The 23,220-nt window shown below is 45.1% G+C and overlaps 1 protein-coding gene across 19 annotated transcripts in view; it reads left to right on the plus strand.

Annotated features, from left to right (window-relative positions):
- The window catches only part of LOC110498654 (teneurin-3), a 439,962-nt gene that overhangs the window by 194,910 nt on the left and 221,832 nt on the right, over positions 1 to 23,220 (plus strand). For 6 of the 19 annotated variants that reach the window (XM_090210464.1, XM_090210465.1, XM_090210466.1 and 3 more), the window contains exon 1: positions 3,336 to 4,023. The exons of 11 other annotated variants lie outside the window; for them this stretch is intronic. The gene's annotated coding sequence lies outside the window, so the exon portion shown is untranslated. Of the gene's footprint in view, positions 1 to 3,335; positions 4,024 to 23,220 lie in introns of those variants that run through there. 2 more of the 19 variants (XM_090210470.1, XM_090210471.1) reach the window with 2 other exon arrangements.

Raw genomic sequence — 23,220 nt, forward strand, 5'->3', positions numbered from 1 at the left:
TAATTCATCGGGTAATTAATTATGGAATATAAAATATGGATTTATTTTTATTTTACAGTAAATGTTATTTTACAGCACCAACTATCATTTAAGTCGATAGGAAACTTTCTTAGCCAGTCGGGATAAACCGTACATGTCACAGTTCTTTCAATGTCAGATTCAAAGTCTCAGAGACAGTGATGTTATTTTATAACAGGAAAAATATGTATTATAAAAACAAGGTAATACATGATAAATGACTCTGTGACAGATTATGGCAAAATGATAAGCAATGATGAAGTAGTTAGAATGGGGAAGGGAGGGAAACAGAGAGGAGGGTTTCTCTTAACTCAAGAGTAGGACAAGCTATCATTTAGGATGATTCTGCATGAGAAAAAGCAGGGAATTTAAGAGAGATATAGCCTGCGTTGAATGTGCTTATATGAAATTCATTTTAGCTCAATCTCTGGCTGGATTCCCAAACGTCCTTTCATTGGGAAAATGGGAGAAGACCCCTGTTCCGGGGTGGTGTCGTCCAACTGAGATCCAAGTGAGAGCAGAGGACAATCGTTCAAATTGGAGGAGGAGGGGGGGGGGGGGGGGGGGGGCTTTCCAGTTACCAACTGCACCAACGTCCTGGAAGCAGAAGGATTTCAGGCTATTATTCACGCCACGCTTTTATAGTTCAGTTCGAATGGACAGCGTGGGCGGGGATAGGCTCCTTGCCTGATTGGCTGAAATTTTCCGTGGTCACTCTTAGCAGGCGGTGCCCCAGGCTCAGGGAGGAGAGTAGTGTTCCGTTGTTGATGGATAAATCCTTTGTAAAACGCGGGAAAGGTGGGTAATTGTTCAGGGCATAATGTTCCCTACGTAACGACACAAAACATGACACGTTCTCCTTGAAATACAAAGACGTTATTCCCAACAGGGAAAAACACACAATATCATTGAGCATTTCTACAGCATACAATGATCATAGGATACATCAGTACTTCTCCGCCTAGATCCTTCTGGTGTTAACAAGAATGTAGATTCCATATGAATGTGGTCTGGATTCTGTCCGTTTAGAGCAGGGCGAGCCATTTGGCAGGTCCCTGCTGTTCCGGTGCCGTCCTGTCCTGGACAGAACGTTTTGAAGTGGATGTTCTGCTGTTTTTAACGGCCCTCTGGAGCGTCATGTTGTAATACGGAGGGCGATTTATTATGATATTTTATTTATACGGGGAGGGTCACCGTTGAGCCCATGGTCTCATTTACATGGGGAGGCCTGTGAACATGAACATACACCATTTAATAAATACCATGTAATATAATAATATCAATATAACACCGACAACGAGATGAATCAAAAACCAACACAACTCTCCCATATCGCCTCCCTTAAAAGGTGGAACAATGTTATTGATAGAAATAGGGACGAGAACGGGGCCCAAAATCGACCCCCTGCAGCACACCTTTCGTAATATTGAGGAAACCGTCAGTAAGCACACTTTTGTTCTTGAACCAATCGCAGGATGCCATGATCTAGGCCTATTTCAGAGGACCCGTGAACAAGTAAGAAATGGTCGACCGTATCAAGCGCCTTTCGACGGGTCGATAAGCCAGCACAATGACTTTTAATGGTCTGAACAATATAGCGCGTCCTCTGTGGCCGTTTTTTTGTTGGGAAAAGGGGGAGAAGAGCGGCTGGGTCGTGTCATGTCCTTTCGTCTCTACAGTTGGCATTCGTCAGGGTCTGTAATCCGGAATGCTCTATAACCCATGTAGCAAAACGCACCAAACTAAACAAGTCTCCTTTTGTTCATTTCATTGTGTTTATTTGTTTACACCTGTGGAGTACGGGAGGTTTCAGATTGTTGTGTTGTTGTGTGTGTGTAGCCTCGACGTGCTAATCAGACCAGATAAGGACGTGATACCTGGTGAAAGCGGTCTTTCGCTAATTTTGTGTGTGTGTGTGTGTGTGCGCGCATACGTGCATAAGTGCGTGGCTGGGTTTGCGGCAGTGTTTCCATGTGCTCTGAGGCGTGTTAATGACAGCAGGCAGAAAATGAACAGACATTGAGCAGACTCATACATGATCTGCCATACAGGTACAGTTCTGCGTGTGTGTGTGTTGATGTTGATGTACCTGTAGGATTTAAACAATCGCCCCCCAATCCCCCCTTCCCCAAAACACGTATAAATACTGTTATATAAATTGGGTCTCCCTGTATTATACTGATGCTAAAATGTTTATTCTACTGAGACATTGACTTTATGTTCTAGTCTTATCTTTTGTTGTTTCTTATTGTTGTTTCATTGTTGAGAAGGAACCTGCAAGTTGGCATTTCATTGGACAGTGTATACCATGTGTATCCTGTACATACGACTAATACAACTTGAAACTTGAGGATATGTAGTATATGTATGGGTATTCATTAGGTGTGTGTATTAGTACATGTATGGGTATTCATTAGGTGTGTGTATTAGTATATGTATGGGTATTCATTAGGTGTGTGTATTAGTGTATGTATGGGTATTCATTAGGTGTGTGTATTAGTATATGTATGGGTATTCATTAGGTGTGTGTATTAGTATATGTATGGGTATTCATTAGGTGTGTGTATTAGTGTATGTATGGGTATTCATTAGGTGTGTGTATTAGTATATGTATGGGTATTCATTAGGTGTGTGTATTAGTACATGTATGGGTATTCATTAGGTGTGTGTATTAGTATATGTATGGGTATTCATTAGGTGTGTGTATTAGTATATGTATGGGTATTCATTAGGTGTGTGTATTAGTGTATGTATGGGTATTCATTAGGTGTGTGTATTAGTACATGTATGGGTATTCATTAGGTGTGTGTTTTAGTACATGTATGGGTATTCATTAGGTGTGTGTATTAGTATATGTATGGGTATTCATTAGGTGTGTGTATTAGTACAGGTATGGGTATTCATTAGGTGTGTGTATTATGAGTCAAACTATTATCCCATTACTGGTATGCAGTTGCATTATTCCCTAGTTGGGGTAAAGAATAGAGTCTAAGTAAAGGTGTGCCTGTCTATTTACTATAGTGCTTTTCTCCCTAGCTACAATGGCTAAGTGCGTGCGTGCCTGAGAGAGGGAGAGATATCGCTGAGAGAGTGTGTGTGTGTGTGTGTGTGTGTGTGTGTGTGTGTGTGTGTGTGTGTGTGAAGCCACGCAACAGATGAAGACCAAATGGTTAAAGCAGAGACAGCCCCCCCTCCTCTCCCCTCCCTTCCCCCGACCTCCTTTCCTCTCCCTCCTCCCCCCGGTGGGTGTAAACAGACAGAGGCTCAACCTATAGCGCGCCTCCCTCCCTTCTTTCAGCCCCAAGCCCCTCCCCTCTCCTGCCAGCAGCAGCACGGCTCCGAAAGAGTGCCTCAAAACTTGGAGAGAGCGAGAGAGAGAAAGAAAGAGGAAAGATTCCGTTTAGAAAGGCAGGCGGCGGCAGAGAGGGTACGAGAGCGAGCGTGGACCAACCACCAACCAGCAGGATGCGCATTTAACCACCCACTGTCCAGCCTAAGGAAAAGAAGAAAAAAAACGATCCAGCATTTTTTCCCTCTTTTTTTTTTTTTATTCCTCCCTCTCTCGTTAATGAGTTGAGCTTGAAGCCTGAGCTTGATGCCATAGAGAGTGAGAGTGTGATTGTTCATTGAGAGGAGCCTCTCTCTGTTCTGTGTGTGCGTTTGAGAGAGTGAGTGGAATGGGAGAAACAGACTACTGTCAGTAGAACCACTGAAACAGACTGTGTGCCGAGAGAGAGAGAGAGAGACAGAGAGAGAGAGAGACAGAGAGAGAGAGACAGAGAGAGAGAGAGAGAGAGAGAGAGAGAGAGAGATATCGAAGGCAAGTGTTTTGTGGAGGGGAATAAAAAAGGCGAAAAAAGCTCCCGGCAAGACAGACCCAGCGCAGCACCGTGTCTACCCAGCTACATGCCTCTGTGATCGGGTAACGAGAGCAGCCAGGAGGGCTCTGGCCGGATCCTTTTAACCCCTTTGGGGAAGGAACAACTGGAGGATTTCTTAACCAAGGTAACAGCTGAAACCAGTGTATTCTCTCTGCTGCTGCTAATTGACCTTCCTCAGTGTGCCGTTTACGCACCCCTCTCTGTGTGTGTGTGTGTGTGTGTGTGCGCCTGTGCATCCACATGTCGTGCCTGTGGTCAATGAAACGTGATCAATTGCTGTCAATTATTATACCCGCTGTCTGCTTAAGTGTGTTTCAATCATCTTCAAAGGAAAGGAGTTTGTGTGTGTGTGTGTGTGAGTGTTGAGGGGATCCGTATCGCATGTTAATACGCTTCTCTCTCTGTGACTCCGGCACTTTGAGAGTTGATTGTCGAGAGAGAGAGAGAGAGAGAGGGAAGTCAACGCTCCCCCGAAAAAAGCTCCCTCGGAGCTCGGCTGCCCTCACCACGGTCAGATGTTCTGAATTAGAGCGAATAGTTTTTGCGAAGCGGAGCCCAGTCACTGTTCCTTTTTTGGGGCTGCTTGTGGTCAGAATTCCCAGCCTCTCCAAATCCACCCAGGCTATAATACCAGGCAGGATGAGGGGGCTGATGCTGTGGAGGGGGATTCGCGAGCCTTTTTTTGGATGGGCTCAACAGCATAATAGATGAATTGTGTGTGTCGATGACTTAGATTTAAAAGGCTGTGAAAAAGAGAGGGGGTTTGTTTATGTAATTCCTCTGGAAATTGATATTTTCATGGCCATTTGATGTCCTGTCTTTTAAGATGTGGAAACAGGCATAGCCTACAGTGCCTTTTGCAACACATGTAATAATTCTCACTCCCGTCCCGTTACGGGGAGAATAGACCCTTATACCGCAGGATAATTGGAACCATATTTTTCAGGGGGGGGGGGGGTTGGAATTTGTCACTCTATTTCCTTTTCAATTAGCCTATTCTACACCCCCCGGCCTGCCTCTGAGTGACGGAAAGATGCAGCTATAACAGAACAACTGAATAACTGGCAGGCTGGAATATGGACCAGCTCTGCGTTCATAAACGGCGTGGAGACGGACAGATGTTAAAAGATGTCCCCCAACCCCCAAAAAAAAAATGTTTAACAAAAAATGGACACGTCAGATAGACCAGATGAGCGAGATAAAGGGGATATCATACGATAATACGCTTTTATGATTTCAATATGTTCATCTGTGTGTTGTAGAAGTGTGATTTGCCATATGTTCCATCAGTTAAAGGAAACTTAGATGGCTCTGCCTTATTAAAAACCAGACAATAGGAAGGAGTACTGGGGGCGCAGCAACAATGTGTGTGCTCAGGCGTTAAAGACGCTGTGAAATTCCACCAGTCAGTGATTCCTCTCAGGCCCACTACCACTGAGAGGAACCTGTGGTGTCTCATAATGTCAAACAGTTGCCCCGATTGTTAAAAAAACAAGAAAGAAATGGGCCTCTATCACTCTCTCTCTGTCTGTCTGTCTGTCTGTCTGTCATATTTCAGATCTGCGTGCCGAAGCCTCTGACCCTACAAGCTCTATGTTCACGGCCCAAATGGCACCCTATTCCCTATCTAGAGTGCACCTCTTTTGATCAGAGCCCCGATAGGTCGTGCACTACACAGGGAACAGGGTGCCATTTGGGATGCCCACAATGAGAAATAAGCTGTCAAGAATTACTGAGGAGGCCGGGGCCATGCGCAAAGGTGTTTAATGTCCCTCTCATGTGGCGGGCCTTACTACATGGTTCCACTTTAATGCTCATACTAAGCCTCTCTGCTGATTTATGGCCCAGGACCCCATTCTTTGATTCCACACTACATAGATTTTGGAAAGGGGAAAATAAGTGTTTGCAATGTTAGACACTGAAAGAAAGAGTGGATGGAAGGGGGGGGGGGGGAAACGGTAGGAGGAAATAGCTGAACCTGGTTGTCCTTCCTCTTCTCTTTCTTTCTCGTCACGAATGGAAAGAGATCGCCTAGCAACGGGGCCCAGGCTGTGCTTGGTGTGTGTGTGTGTGTGTGTGTGAGATGTATACACTTAGTGTGTGCAGTAATCTGGCTGATGGACTGCATTACTGGAGCTATTACTCAATGAATAAAAGTTTGAATTCCGTTTGATAACTCCGTCGTGATATTTCTCTGATTTAGCGCCTTGTAAAACGGACCAGGTCACCTTTCCTTATCCACATATTTCTTTGTTTTACTGTTCGTGTTATTACGTTGAAGGGCATTTATCGTAGCATCTTGATGGCTGTTATATAGTGGCTCAACTCATTGTTCATTTATAGCGGAACATTGGAAAAGGCCCGACGGACCTGCTCCTGAGTAAAAAAAAGAATTACAAAACGGGAAAAGAGGGAAAATTGTGATTGACGATTGGTGAAAAACAGCATCCTACGGCCTATAGACCTGCAGTCTATTGCAGGCTCATTAGCATAATAGGTGGTTATTATATAGCCATGTTGTGATGGAGGGATGAGGGATGACACAGAGAAATGTCCATGGGAATAGACATGAAAGAGGGGGTGAAGCGCTTGAAGGTTCGCCGTCCGCACGGAGGAGTAAAGCGCTCGTTCTATCTCTTCATCTCTGTTTCTCTCTCTCTCCAGCTCTTTGTGATTAAAGTTCATATCTCTCCATGAATCCCTTTAAGAACACACCCCATCATTAGATAGGAGTGATTTACGAAGAGAGAGAGTGTGTGTGTGTGTGTGTGTGTGTGTGTGTGTGTGTCTACTGTTGAGGGATTGAGGAGTGAGTTCATAGTGTTATCTCGCTAGGTGTCCAGACGGCTCCGTGATCACTTCTTCCACTGATCTAGGACGGCTAAGAGAGGTGCTGTCTGACACTTCTGAAGGGGCACCTTGTTCAGTTCTGAGACCAGGCCACCTCTCTCTTTTATTCGCTCTCTTTCTCCGTATATTCTTCTATCGCTCTCTCGCTCTTTCTCTCTCTCTGTAATTCTCCCCCCCTTCGTCTCTCGTTCTCATTATTTTTTTCCCCCTTTCGCTCCTTCCCTCCCTCCCTCCTTCTTCTCCTATATAACAGCTCTGGTCCGTCCAGGGCCTCCAGAACTCACCATAACAACACATACAGTACATACCCATCAGCCAATCGATCGATTCCATTTTCTCATCACAGCTCTGCTCCAGATAAGACTTGGAGGAGGAGGCTTCTATTGTATATTGTTGCAGGCGGCTGTTGCAGGCGGCTGTGGCAGGCGGTGCTCAGGGAATGCTGCCAAACAGTTAAGCTATACTCATCCAATTGGGGTAAGAAGAGGGTCCCTCAATGGGTCTTACTGCTTCCAGAATATTCTTTGTGATTGGGATGGGTTAAAGGGAGCTCGCTACAGATTGGACTGTTTGGCTGGGAGCCGGAGAGGAACAGGGCGGGTTGGCCGGAGGAGAGTTTCTGACAAATAAACGGCACGCCGCCGTCGGTGGTATGCTAATGTCCCCGTCTGCCTGTGTGTGTGTGTGTGAGAAGACTTGTGTTTGGTGTGTCAATATGAATTAGATTGGCTGCTTCCCAAATTGCACCCTATTCCCTATAATTATTATTCTTAATGATTGTCCCAGCTCAAAAGTAGTGCACTTTTTTTCTTCTTCTAGAGAGTAGGGTGCTATTTGAGAGGCAGACGCGGGTGGAGATTTAGATGCGTTCGTTACAGCGAGGAGACGTGCGTAGGAAAGAGGAAAGATCTTTGAGGGAATTTATTGAATGAACCTCTTATTTATTTTGGGTTTGTTTCTGTTCAGGAACGCTCTGAACGTGTTCCAAATCTGTTCAGAACAACAAGAATAGACTGTACTTTTCAACCATTCATTTAGGTCCTTTAATAAATATACATATTTCCCAAATATATTTAATTTGGGGGGAAAAATGTAATAATAAAAAAATATTACAATTTAAATGAAAAATAATAAAGTATATAGGAATATATACCATTTAAATGAACAAGGATAAGGTTTAGTATAAATAGAAGTAGGTGGAAAATCCAAAATTGTTTTAGTGGTCACAATGTTTTATTGGCTATAAAAAATAAAAGGTTTATGATTCTTCCAAAAATCAAATGAAGTACTAAGTACTAATGAATTAATAATGATTAAAAATATAATTGTACAAATAACAGCACCATATGTAGTTATATTTCTATTATCACCTTATACAACCTGCCGTAAATAAAATAGCATAAGTATGTACTAATTTGGGGCTGACAGAGTGTGCGAGCCAGGGGAAACAAAGGTCATCATGGGGGTCAAACACAGGAAATTATCCTTGTGATGGAGTGGCCTGGCCCTGTGGACACGCACACACACACACACACACACACACACACACACGCACGCACGCACGCACGCACGCACGCACACACACACACACGCACACACACACACACACGCACGCACACACACACACACACACCCCGCTGGGTCATAAATCCTCACATGAATAATACAGGGGCTACCCCAGCCACTCTACAGACTCTGGTACAACTGCCACTGCATTTCCCCACAGTACCATTACAGAGGAAAGGATGTTACATACAGTCTCTTTGTGAAGGCTGCTGATTTTCTCCTCTTGTTTTCTGTTGTTATCGAATTGAGATGATAGTTATTTTCCACTCCAGTTGAGAAGGACCCCTCGGGCCGGTGCAGGTGTGTGTGTGTGTGTGTGTGTCGGTCCCGTGTGTGTTGGAGTTCTCCCTCTCCTGATGGAGCCAGACAGAGGTTGTGGCGGTGTCCCGGGCTGTTCTGGTCCGGGGGGACAGTGACAGAGTGACCATCCTTACCGTAGCGTAGCCTAGCCGCCGGCTGAGTCCAGATAGAATAATAGTATTTCCAGTTGAGGTGACGGGCCGAGATAAGCAGGGCCCGTACATCACGGCTGAGAGGTCGCAACACAGGCTAAGGAAAAAGACCACGGCACACCTATTTACACAATGCCCGTGGTGTCCTATTCTCAAGAGTGCTGATCTAGCACCAGGTCGCCTGTGTCTATATCAGTGTATTAATTATGATCTAAAAGGCCAAACTGATCCTAGATCAGCACTCCTATTCTGAGAGGCTTTAAGAATTGGGGCTCTGCTCTCCTGAGCTCGGCTATTATAACTGGAGAGGTTGAGGAGGCCAACGTTTAAGCTAACATGTCTTAGTGAAACTAAACAAAGCTAAATGAGCTATTAATGTGGTCTACCTGAACCGGCAAGGCTAACTCTAAGCTAATCGCTAGGTTGTATGACTTGGCTGTGTATCGTACGGTCTATAGGCCTATACACCTGGGAGTTAAATGGGTATATATTAAATAAGCATGTCTTTGTCCTTTCAATGTCTCGTCTAGCTGGTGGTTATTGGAGTTGACTAAATAATTCCTTGTCAGCAGAATTGTCCCGTGTTGGCCTGGTAATGTGTGGTAACTCGATTACGCGGTAGCCATATTACCCTTGACTCACACACACACAACACACACAGTAGCTAGGTCCATCTCTCCACGACAGCACCTGCCAGGCCTCTCTCGTCTCTCCTCTCTCCTCTCTCGTCTCTCCTCTCTCGTCTCTCCTCTCTCGTCTCTCGTCTCTCCTCTCTCGTCTCTCCTCTCTCGTCTCACCTCTCTCCTCTCTCGTCTCTCCTCTCTCCTGTCTCGTCTCTCCTCTCTCCTCTCTCGTCTCTCGTCTCTCCTCTCTCGTCTCACCTCTCTCGTCTCTCCTCTCTCCTCTCTCGTGTCTTGTCTCTCCTCTCTCCTCTCTCGTCTCTCCTCTCTCGTCTCTCCTCTCTCGTCTCTCCTCTCTCGTCTCTCCTCTCTCCTCTCTCGTCTCTCCTCTCTCCTCTCTCGTCTCTCCTCTTTCGTCTCTCCTCTCTCGCCTCTCCTCTCTCGTCTCTCCTCTCCCCTCTCTCCTCTCTCCTCTCTCCTCTCTCCTCTCCGTCTACAGCGAGGGGGAAAGAGGAAATAAAGCCTCCATTCAACGGCTCATAGACCGAGACGCCCACATGTATAATAGAACAGTCCAATCGTAAAGCTTCAGATTCATACACTCTGTGTGTTGTGTGTGTGTGTGTGTGTGTGGGGAGAGAGAAGGGGAAATTGAATACTCTGCTATCCACCAGATATTTTACTAGACAAACAGCTACTGAAGGATCATTCAGTAATAATGAATAAATTACTTAGTTCTGATCCACATAACGGCCCATTAGGTTTGTTCTGAAAGGAGTCGAGGTGCTGAATAAGTAGATGTATAAGAGCGTTTATCCTGTGTACTGGACTTACAGTGTTGTTTTGTTTTATTTCAGTCTGGAATCTCTTCTTCAGAGAACCTATTTTGTACACTTCTGATTTGTACAAGTGTCTGTTATTTAAATGTCTCTGATAACAGTCAAGGAGGCGGTTTAAGGTAATGTTCCCTTTGTCAAACTACATAGTTGTTCATCTGTAGTGAGGCAAGGCTGGGAGATGTGATGGAGGACACTAGTCCCGAGATATAGACCAGCAGCAGCCACGTCCACCAGCCTAGACACTGTGTGGAAGGAGGAAGACTGGTGTGTGTGTGTGTGTGTGTGTGCCCACTCCCGTCTCCTTGCATTGGAATCCATCCCCGTTGTGAGCCAGAGCCACCACTAGGCCCAGAGGGGATGTAGCTAGGAGGAGACCCCAACCAGTCGCCCCCCCCCCCCCCCCCCCCACACACACACACACAGAAAGACCCAGCCCTTTTATCGTTTCCGCTCGTCACACACACAGAACACACGCACGCTACCTACACTCTCACACACACACACACAGAACACACGCACACTTCCTACACTCACACACACACATACAGAACACACGCACACTACCTACACACACACACACATGATCAGGGCTCACACACACACACACACCCGCTCTCGAAGGCTAGCTGGCTGTCCTGTTGATCATTTGAGGAGAACCTCTCTCCCCTTCAACCCCCTCTAGTCTATTTTCATTGCCTGCTTCACTGCAGCCCTGCTTAACAAACGCTTTACCAGACCTTTCTCTCTCTCTCAGCTATATGACCCTAGGGCAAGAGGGAGGGAGGGAGGGAGGGAGGGAGGGAGGGAGGGAGGGAGGGAGGGAGGGAGGGACAGCCAACCAACCATCCACTCACCCACCTCCTTTGTTTGGGGGTTAGAGGCACAGCAAGGTCGCAACCTTTTAAGATGAGGGCCTGGGGCTCGGGTTACAGGAGCACAGCCTGGGCTAGATGCAGGGAGGGAAGATGTCTGTCTGTCCCTGCTCAGCCACATGTGTTCGGCAATCAACTGAACAATGTCATCAGCATTAACACTGCCATTACCACAACTAACCACATGTGTCATCAGCCCCCATAGGGAGGAGACGGGTTTAAGGTTTGAACACAGACACACACAGACACACACACACACACAGACACACACAGACACACACACACACACACACACACACACACATACAAAGACACACACACACACACACACACACACACACACACACACACACACACACACACATACAAAGACACACACACACATACACACACACAGACAGAAGAGCCCAATCCCCAGGGAAGGGTAGAGAAAAAGGCAGGGATGGCTGGATATACAGTAGAGAGAGATGTATCGCTGGTAGTTTGGCATTGAGTTGCTCTGGTTTTAAGGTGGGGTAACCAGCACCCGGCCGTCCGTGTTGTCATGGGGGAGCAGTGTGCTGAGAGGGAGCGAGGCGGTCGGCAACATACTTTCTCTAGGAACAGTTGTCTGTATCCTTATTGTTGACACAGTTTTCACTCAGCTGCACTTGGCTAGGAGGTGGCTGTATGTTGCTGTGTGTGTGTGTGTGTGTGTGTGTGTGTGTGTGTGTGTGTGTGTGTGTGTGTGTGTGTGTGTGTGTGTGTGTGTGTGTGTGCGTGTGCGTGCGTGCGTTGAGTGAGAGCACATCGTAGTCTCTAGCTACATACAGTATGTACTATGTATGCCCTTGGGTGTAGGTGGAACAGCCCATTTGGCTAGTCTATCACCACTCCCCATAGCACCGCCGTACTGAACCCCATCACTGATGATCAGCCTCTCCTCTCCCATGCCTTTACCATAGGACTCAAGCAGCCTCCCCGTCCCCCTACAGTTCTCTTCCATCTCTCTCTCTCTCTCTCTCTCTCTCTCTCTCTGTCTCTCTCTCTCTCTCTCTCTCTCTCTCTCTCTCTCACACACACACACCGCATGTCCCTACTAAAGGGTAAAGGAAAGGAGTTGTGTTTGTTGACTGTGTAAAGCCTGTAAGGTACAGCTGCTCTGACATTTAGCCTGCTGCTCGTTGTTTGTTTGTTTATCCGTCTCAACACAAAGCTGTATACTAATCAGCACTCATAGCCACAGATACAGTGCACTTACTTGGCAACACATTTCAGTTTTTGTTGTTTTTTAAATTTCTATTTCTTGGTCTCTCTCTTCTCTCTGGGTTTTAGTCTCATTCTCGGTATCTCTCTCTCTCTTCTCTCTCTATTTCTCTCTCTCCCTCTCTCTTTTATCTCTCTATCTCTCTCCTCTCTCTCTCTCTCTCGCTCTCTCTCTCCTTCTAGCTCTCTCTGTCTCTCCCTAGTTATCTACCTTTAAAAAACGACATTATAGACATTATTATTAAAGAAGTGCTTAAACAAATACAGTGTGAGAAAGCAGGGGTCTCTGTTGGACCAGTTGTTTCTCCTTACCATTACGCTGTTCTAATTAAAGACAAATTCAGCGTGAACTTCAGGCCCTCCAATTATGCACATATTTAAATTCTGCAATTAATTTACCTGTCTGACAGCTAAGACAGGATATATATGTATATACAGTTGAAGTCGGAAGTTTCCATAGACCTTAGCCAAACTCAGTTTTTCACAATTCCTGACATTTAATCCTAGTAAAAATTCCCTGTCTTGGGTCAGTTAGGATCACCAGTTTATTTTAAGTGAAATGTCAGAATAATAGTAGAGAGAATGATTTATTTCAACTTTTATTTCTTTCACCACATTCCCAGTGGGTCAGAAGTTTACATATGTAACAGTATAACTTTAGACCGTCCCCTCGCCCATACCCGGGCGTGAACCAGGGACCCTCTGCACACATCAACAACAGTCATCGTTACCCATCGCTCCACAAAAGCCGCGGCCCTTGCAGATATTTGGCCCATTCCTCCAATACCTTGACTTTGTTGTCCTTAAGCCATTTTGCCACAACTGTGGAAGTATGCTTGGGGTCATTGTCCATTTGGAAGACCCATATGTGACCAAGCTTTAACTTCCTGACTGATGTCTTGAGATGTTGCTTCATTATATCCACATAATGTTCCTGCCTCATGATGCCATCTATTTTGTAAAGTGCACCAGTCCCTCCTGCAGCAAAGCACCCCCACAACATGAGGCTGCCACCCCCGTGGTTCACGGTTGGGATGGTGTTCTTCGACTTGCAAGGCTCCCCCTTTTTCCTTCAAACGTGACGATGGTCATTATGGCTAAACAGTTCTATCTATTAAGTGTATGTAAACTTCCGACTTCAATTGAATAGGTTGCTGTAGATATAAACACTTTGTGTGTGTTGTTGGGATGGAGAGGCAGGAAGAAACAACCTGAGCAATGTGCCCTCCTAGCTATGGTAGAGCTCTATCTATCACACTCCCTAGGGCCAGTGCTCTTTAGCAGCTATGATACACACACACACACACACGCACACACACATGCGCTCACACATACAGACGTAGGCACACCCACCCACATTAACACCCCCCCACCAAACATACACACACACACACACACTGTCCCATCATTGACATTCCAGTCTCTCCCCACTAGCCCCTCTCCCAACACAGTAGACTCCTTCTCCTCCTCCCCCTCTCCTATAAAAGCCCAGTCAGACAAACGCCTCTCCCATGCCTTCTCTTTTCTCTCTCTCTCTTTTCTTTTCACTCAGCTCCTTAATTACCTTGGGCATAATTAGCCACAAGAACAACCAATTATTTTGTATTTAAATAGCTGCTAATTCACAACTTTGTTCCTAATCGGTCATTCAAGAGAAGTTAAAGGGAATATACTGTTTAATGTATAATTGCCTCTTTTAGAAGATAAATAATAACTTTTCTCTAAGTTTTATTTCTAAATATGTATTTCTTTGAATTGTACATTCCAAAAAAATGACTAGATGTGTTTTTATAGAAGTTGATACAATTAATGCTGGCTACCTTGTGGCATTGCATAATTATCCTGTTAATTCTGCATTTAACAGTTCAGGTTTTAATTCCTTTCGTTGATTACGCTTGATAAATCGCCAGGGAACACTTATGAATGAACCACTCTCAGATGACAAATAATTAGTGGCTAATCAGGCAACTCCCAGTAATCAACCGAAAGAGAAACAACATATTTAATAGTCATTTAATTGGCGGTGTTCAGAACGGCTGTAGATGATTCAAAAGGTTCAAGGAAGTGATCACCAGGAAGTGGACAATAACGTTTCCATTCTAATCTATATCATTTTATTCCATTTTAGTCTATTCTGAAGAAGTGATTGGGGCTGTAATGTGGTTTTGTCTTCATGACAGTCGTAACCTCATGTAGTGGGGCTTGTGTCATCGTAACCTCATGTAGTGGGGCTTGTGTCATCGTAACCTCATGTAGTGGGGCTTGTGTCATCGTAACCTCATGTAGTGGGGCTTGTGTCATCGTAACCTCATGTAGTGGGGCTTGTGTCATCGTAAACCTCATGTAGTGGGGCTTGTGTCATCGTAACCTCATGTAGTGGGGCTTGTGTCATCGTAAACCTCATGTAGTGGGGCTTGTGTCATCGTTACCTCATGTAGTGGGGCTTGTGTCATCGTAACCTCATGTAGTGGGGCTTGTGTCATCGTAACCTCATGTAGTGAGGCTTGTGTCATCGTAACCTCATGTAGTGGGGCTCGTGTCCCTGTAACTTCCAGGTCACCAGTCAGAACTCGAAGTGTCTCGCTGATGAAGCACTAGTTATGACTGGTTGGTTGTCAGACTGTGTCACTTACAGTGGATGATGGATGAGCGCATGGAGAGTACACACACACACACACACACACACACACACACACACACACAGGGTTGTGAGTTGAATTGCACAATGTAGGACAGTGAAGGGCAGAGGCTGGGGTCTATGACAGCCTATATGCACCTACCACTAGCACTGACTGTAGCCCAGTACCCATTGTGCTGTGGCTATAGGGCGACACCAGCTCTAACTATAGCTTATTGTTAAGGCAGATTCCTCTATATAGACTCCAAGTCCATTCATCCTATTATAATGAATACTACCGTCCAGCATTAGATAATACTGACCCCGATAACCTCATAACAACTCACATCTACTCTAGTCACTGCCAAGCTTCTTACAGAGAAGTGACACAGTGATTCAAGATATTCCTTGAGGCGGAAATGACAGACTGTGTCTTCTTACTGCTTTATACGAGTGGATCATTCAATGTCCTTGCAGCGTAGACAAACACAACAGATGTGTGGATACGCTGAGCTTCCTCATCTGGTCTCAGAATAGCGTAAACGATACAAACACACGCAATCAAATTCCCATCAAAAAATACTTGTTCGGATGAATCAGTCTTTTCAGCTTCTCAGCTTGCCAGGCTTACAGCATGGCTGAACGCTCGTTGGGCAGAATTGTCTTTATCCTTTGCCGTCTGTGTTGGCTGGGAATTGGCTCTGGGCTGTGTCCCAAATGGCACACTATTCCCTATGTAGAGCTCTAGGTCCCCAGGGCTGTGGTCAACAATAGTGCACTATATAGGCAATACCTCTTATTCGATATAGTCTGTCTTTTACTCCCACCATCATACACTATATGACTTTAACTGCTGCCATGTTAAAAAGGAGCAAAAATAACTGGGGCCTTGTTAAGCTCTGTGTTTGATGGTCCCCGAGTGGAGATGGGTGAGTGGAGTGGTAGTGAACCAGTGGAAAATTCATTAGTAGCGGATTTAAGATGAATGAAGTGTGTGTGTGTGTGTGTGTGCGTGTGCGTGTGTGTCATCTCCACATGAATGCTTACTCCACTAATGGCAGCAACATAAGCCATAAACGTGTAGAGTTTGAAATGAATTCCGGTGCCAGTGTCTGTTTTAATGTGCTTCTATGGATAAGACAGAGCTAGAGGTTGTTTTCTGTCCTCCTCTGAGGATTTGGACTGACGCATGTCCTACACACTGGATGTCACAGCATCCCATGCTGACATGTCAAAAAGGAGCAAATATGACGCGTATAGGAGGTGAAGCGTATAGGAGGTGAAGCGTATAGGAGGTGAAGCGTATAGGAGGTGAAGCGTATAGGAGGTGAAGCGTATAGGAGGTGAGGCGTATAGGAGGTGAGGCGTATAGGAGGTGAAGCGTATAGGAGGTGAAGCGTATAGGAGGTGAAGCTGAGGTGAAGCGTATAGGAGGTGAAGCGTATAGGAGGTGAGGCGTATAGGAGGTGAGGCGTATAGGTCGAAATGTTAACACGTTTTTTTTCCCATATATAGACACCTCCTATGTGTTTTAATCAAACCAACGATACCGCACTGAGCTTGTCTGATGCTTTAAGCACACTGTTTGATGAAATAATTAAGACGCACAAATGACTAGAGGGAGTCCGACTGCAATTTATTTGATTGTAGGCTCAGACTTTCTGCACTGTGTTTAAAAAAAACTACAGCAAGTGACTGTTTGACTCGCACCTGTTGTCTTTCTCTCCTCCCTGCTGAAGCGACCACCACACATCAACAGTGTTTATCGAGCTGTCCTGGTTGCTGAAGCTTCAGCATAATTACAGCCATTTCTGACTGAAAAGTTCTGTTACCGAAATCCCTCATTTGTTTCAACATTCCCACATTCCCTCAACCCTCGCTCTCTTTACGTGACACGTGTATGATGATCAGTAGGGGCTGACCTATAGCATATCATAATCACATCAATGAATTGGTTACAACAAACTCAGAACCCCGTGACAGCAAAATGGATGCGGAGGACGTGACAAAAGTGGCTATTGTGGCTATTTGTGGAAAATACTGGAGATCAAGAAAAGTAGGTTAGGAGCCAGCGCCGCATGCAAATTGTGTGCCTAACAGGTGCTGTTAGATTGCAATATCATTTTTCGGACCGTTTGGAAATATATAAACAACACTAAATCAATTATAAAATTATAAGAGGGTCAGTTGTAATGTTTTATTTTTTTTTGTAAAGTCTTTATGACAGCAAAGACTGAAACCAGTCGCATTCATTTGTGAATGCAATTTCCCAAAATGGAACGGTTGATATATTGTTTACGCTAATTATTCAAGGGTGACTTTGTCATTTTATTTCAAAAGTAAAAAATGCTTGATTACATTTAAAATCAGGAATGACGGGACGACGTGTGACGACATGAGCGAATGAATGATTGACTGATACAGTAGCCTATAGAAGTATGGAAATGCAGTCCTAAGTAAGTTACGGTATTAAGACTAAACAGGATGTGGTCTTAGGCCTAAGGCTCGATGGTGGTTATACAAGGCTGCTATACTAAGCCTACTGATGATAATGACATGACTTATTATTATGATGATCATAACGATAATAATAGTAATAAGAAGGAGATCAAGGAAAAAGGAGGGTTATTATTATTATTTTAAATATAATTTGGAAAAGTGGAAACACTAAATAAATGAAAAATATTAGCAGAGAGGTATGTTCTAACTAAAACAACGTGTACAGCCTTTATTAGAGCATAGCAAATATTAAAAACAGACACATTTGTTTATCAGACATGTTGTGGTTGGTGCTCACGAAGGCTTGGTGCTCACCCAATCAGTAGGCAACAGAAGCCAGATCTGTCCCTATTTCCGTGGATATATATGGATGATTTCTGAAGGCAGGCACATTTAACAGTTAGGCTATAGATTATAGATTATGTTGGCGTTTCCTCTCTCCTCACTTAGACAATTAAGGCGAAGGCTGTTTTCTCATCTCCTACCTCCACCTCATTGTTCACCATTATGCTGGTGAACTTTGCTATTCTGCACATAGGAACATGGTCTAGGAAAAGGTGCCAATTCAACAGCGCACTGATGTGTTTCAGAACCGCGGACAGCGACCGCTATCCAACGCGGGAGAAAACGCAACTGTTATAAAATAACATTATTTTTATTAGTGTTGTACCGTTTTTATGTTATATAATCATATAGAATTTCAGTAGCACATGTCTTAAACTGGTGGACTGTGCCATCCCCACAGCCATCCTGTATGCACCTGTCTACCTCAATTACCTTGGTACTGGTACCCAGTGTATATAGCCAAGTTAGCGTTACTCATTGTGTTGTTATCATGTTATTATCTTTATATTCTTTTTATATTTCTCTCTCTGCATTGTTGGAAAGCACATCACTGTTCGTCTACACCTGTTGTTTAGGAAATAACATTTGATTTGATTTGATATGAACGTACATGTGCACATGTTGAGTAAGAGCCTGATATATATGACCCTAGGGGAATGTATATGAGGTGGCATGTTGAATAAGAGCCTGATAGATATGACCCTAGGGGAATGTATATGAGGTGGCATGTTGAGTAAGAGCCTGATATATATGACCCTAGGGGAATGTATATGAGGTGGCATGTTGAATAAGAGCCTGATATATATGACCCTAGGGGAATGTATATGAGGTGGCATGTTGAGTAAGAGCCTGATATATATGACCCTAGGGGAATGTATATGAGGTGGCATGTTGAGTAAGAGCCTGATATATATGACCCTAGGGGAATGTATATGAGGTGGCATGTTGAATAAGAGTGTAATGAAGTGTGCCACTTCACAGCAAACAGCCTGAGAGACACACATTCCAACACATGGCCCTCTCAACATCCACGCCACCGCATACCGCTGCCAATGCCCAGCCACTGTCCATCACCTCAGATAAACCAGGCACACACAACCACCACACACACACACACACACACACACATTCAAATCACATTAGACCAGATAAGCAGAGGGAGAGAGGATTTTCTGTGTGAACGTGAATGAATGGCCGTGCAGCGCTCACCACCCTGCAATTTGACTGGACATTGTGGAGGGAAATGGATTGATGACCTAAATAGTAGTCAGGTCATCGTTCAGGTGTCTAGACTAGAGGAAACATCCTATTGTGTTAAACAAATGCAGCGGTGGAGGTAGAGGGTCAAATAGCGGCTGTTTTATTTATATATTAGTCTCTCTCATTCTCTATCCCTCTCTCTCTCATTCTCTCTCCCTCTCTCTCTCATTCTCTATCCCTCTCTCTCTCATTCTCTCTCCCTCTCTCTCTCTCATTCTCTCTCTCTCATCTATCTCCCTCTCTCTCTCATTCTCTCTGTCTCATCTATCTCCCTCTCTCTCTCATTCTCTCTCCCTCTCTCTCATTCTCTCTCCCTCTCTCTCTCATTCTCTCTCTCTCATCTATCTCCCTCTCTCTCTCATTCTCTCTCCCTCTCTCTCATTCTATCTCACTCTCTCTCTCATTCTCTCTCCCTCTCTCTCTCATTCTCTCTCTCTCATCTATCTCCCTCTCTCTCTCATTCTCTCTCCCTCTCTCTCATTCTCTCTCTCATCTATCTCCCTCTCTCTCTCATTCTCTCTCCCTCTCTCTCATTCTCTCTCTCATTCTATCTCACTCTCTCTCTCATTCTATCTCACTCTCTCTCTCATTCTCTCTCCCTCTCTCTCTCATTCTCTCTCTCTCATCTATCTCCCTCTCTCTCTCATTCTCTCTCCCTCTCTCTCATTCTCTCTCTCATTCTCTCTCTCTCATCTATCTCCCTCTCTCTCTCATTCTCTCTCCCTCTCTCTCTCATTCTCTCTCCCTCTCTCTCTCATTCTCTCTCCCTCTCTCTCTCATTCTCTCTCTCTCATCTATCTCCCTCTCTCTCTCATTCTCTCTCCCTCTCTCTCATTCTCTCTCTCATTCTATCTCACTCTCTCTCTCATTCTATCTCACTCTCTCTCTCATTCTATCTCACTCTCTCTCTCATCTATCTCACTCTCTCTCTTATTCTCTCTCTCTCATCTATCTCACTCTCTCTCATTTTCTCTCCCTCTCTCTCTCATTCTCTCTCTCTCTCATCTATCTCACTCTCTCTCTCATTTTCTCTCCCTCTCTCTCTCATTCTCTCTCTCTCATCTATCTCACTCTCTCTCTCATTTTCTCTCCCTCTCTCTCTCATTCTCTCTCTCTCATCTATCTCACTCTATCTCTCATTTTCTCTCCCTCTCTCTCTCATTTTCTCCCCCTCTCTCTCTCATTCTCTCTCCCTCTCTCTCTCATTCTCTCTCCCTATCTCTCATTCTCTCTCCCTCTCTCTCTCATTCTCTCTCCCTCGCTCTCTCATTGTCTCTCTCTCATATCTATCTCACTCTCTCTCTCATTCTCTCTCTCTCATTCTCTCTCCCTCTCTCTCATATCTCTCTCATTCTCTCTCTCTCTCTTTCTCTCTCCCTCTCTCTCTCTCATTCTCTCTCTCTCTCATTCTCTCTTCCTCTCTCTCTCTCTCTCTCTCTCTCTCTCTCTCTCTCTCTCTCTCTCTCTCATATCTCCATCTCTATGGCTTAATCAACCTTTCAAGGTTGTTTAGTTAACACGTTGGGTTTAACTGCAGTCAGCAAATTAGCAGCTAACAACAAGGCTACAGCATGATAAGTCACCATGCCAATGTGTTCTGCATGGCCATCAGTAAACGCATATGTTCCCCAAGCCGAGCGCATCTATTAATTACTATAGGTAGCTGTGTGTGTGTGTGTGTGTGTGTGTGTGTGTGTGTGTGTGTGTGTGTGTGTGTGTGTGTGTGTGTGTGTGTGTGTGTGTGTGTGTGTGTGTGTGTGTGTGTGTGTGTGTGTGTGTGTTGGGAATCCAGGCAATGCATTGTTATGTGAAGAATAATGAGGACAGAAGGCCTAGTAAAACAGCAGGTTAGCGTTCACTGCTAATTTACAACTGGATGCTAAGGCACGCGCTACAGGGTTTACAATGCAAACTGTCAATGTAGCGTAGCCTAGCATAGAGCGCCAAGTGGGCCAATTTCTCATTGTTAGTTCTAGCGGCTAATTAATTCATGCAAAATGGATGGGCCTCATTGTGAGTTTATTATTAGCCTAGCGTATCTTAGCGTAACTTAGCGTTAACTGTCCTGTTTTATTGTCCTGCTACTCTGTCGGAAGAGTGGGTTTGGGCTTGCCATATGTTAGCTGTGTGAAGCAGAGGAGCAGGTACAGACAGTCACCCATTCATTCATCCATTGGCTCTTCCCTCCCAGACACCCCTTGTTCAGTCAATCTTGGCTTTTGTTCACTAAGACGGGGGGACAGGGGGTGTGTGATGAAATACATTGCATGTGTGTTGACAGCACAGCGAGCTGGTCTCCAACGGTGTCCTTGGCAACGGAACCACAAGATGTCAAGTCTCGGGGCCCCGCCCTGGCAGGTAACGACGGAGCAGGAACAGAGAGGAATGGCTCCTTTGAGCTCAGAACAGAGGGATAGTTGAAGGGGGGGGGTGAGAGAGAGCGATGATAGCAGACAGAAAGCGAGAGAAATTAGGTGGGAAGAGATGTCTCCTATAGGTGCTGTCCTGCCGACGTGCTGCTCCTCCTATAGAGTACAGAAGAATCCCCACATGCCTCTCTGCGGCTTTTATTCCATCCCCTGGCGCTGAAATGTCTGGGGAGCACACACGCACGCACACACACACACCACACGCACGCACGCACACACACACACACACACACACACACACACACGCACACACACGCACACACATGTTCTAACACACTCCAGCCTCAGAGTTTGCTTAGGGAAGCACTCTTATAAAGAATAGTCACCATTTTGTTCAGGAGAGAGAGTGTGCTGTGTGTGAATATATGGGTGTGTCACAAAAGATAGTGCAAGAGGGATGGAGCGAGAAAGAGGATAGACAAAGGGAGAATAGAAGAGAGAGAGGGGAGAGAGAGAGAGAGGGTAAACTGTGGATCAGGTTCTTTTTAATCCTGCAATTAGTGTAACAGAGAAGTGGACCATGAATGCCTGGCCAGATTAGCCTAATATAGACCTGATACCATTTGACTGTACTCTCTCTCTCTTTCTCTCTCTTCTCGTTCTCTCTGTTCTCTCTGTCCTCTCTAGTTTCAGGTCAGGCTTTGCCCACTTTTGCTGTTCGCTCTTCACCCCCTCACTCTCTCTTTCAATCTCTCTCTTTCTCTCTCACACATTCTCTCTCGCTCATTAAATCAAATCAAATTGTATTTGTCACATGCGCCGAATACAACAGGTGTAGGCAGACCTTACAGTGAAATGCTTACTTACAAGCCCTTAACCAACAATGCAGTTTTAAGAAAAAAGATACCGAAGTACCTAAATCCCCAGTCTCTCCATTCCATCCATCTCGTGCTCCCCCCTGCAGTCTAGCCACAGGCTCCTCTCTCACTCCCATGCAGACCTTCACACGCTGCCATCCCTTATTCAACTGAAGATGAGCAGGATGGTGAGTCTAGAGAACCTCTCTCCTCTGTGTATTCTGTAGGGAGAACTCTGATGAGACCTCAGTGAATATAACAGAGAGAGACAGGAGAATCGCTCCTACGCACTCTGAAAGGGGAACACTTCTAATATGTGGATTTAGCTGTACATACTGCTCTCTGATCCTCTCTGGAGATAAAACAACACACACACACACTCTCCTACACTACTCGAGTCTTGAACCTTCACAGCAGCACTGGACACTGATATATATATTAGTATTCATTTCTAGCTTTCTTCATTTGGTTGAAGTTGGACTTCCAACTGTTTAGATGAACACTTGGTAATGGATAGTGGCTTGCTGTGACAACGTTGTGCTGGGCATGGTGTCGTGGCATTGGACCTGCCTTCCCCAGGTTTACTAGAACTCTCTGTCACTGTATGGAAGATGTTCTACTGGGCCAGAGTGGTGACTGGACTGATCGACCATCTCCACCCACACACACACACACACACACACACACACACACACACACACACACACACACACACACACACACATACACACTCTCTCTCTCACTGTCTCTCTCTCTCTCTCTCTCTCTCTCTCTCTCTCACAGCATCTCCTTGTGTCTCTATCTCATAGGACACAGGAATGCCTGAACTAACCCTCCACACAAACCCCCTCTGTTCACCAGGCATTCCTGCACTCGTCTCTTTAATTGGCTACATTTTTGAAGGGCGTCACTTTGGAAGTAAGACACGCG

This window comes from Oncorhynchus mykiss, chromosome 19 (assembly GCF_057628025.1).
Source record: "Oncorhynchus mykiss isolate SJ-2025 chromosome 19, ASM5762802v1, whole genome shotgun sequence".
Lineage (NCBI taxonomy): Eukaryota > Metazoa > Chordata > Actinopteri > Salmoniformes > Salmonidae > Oncorhynchus > Oncorhynchus mykiss.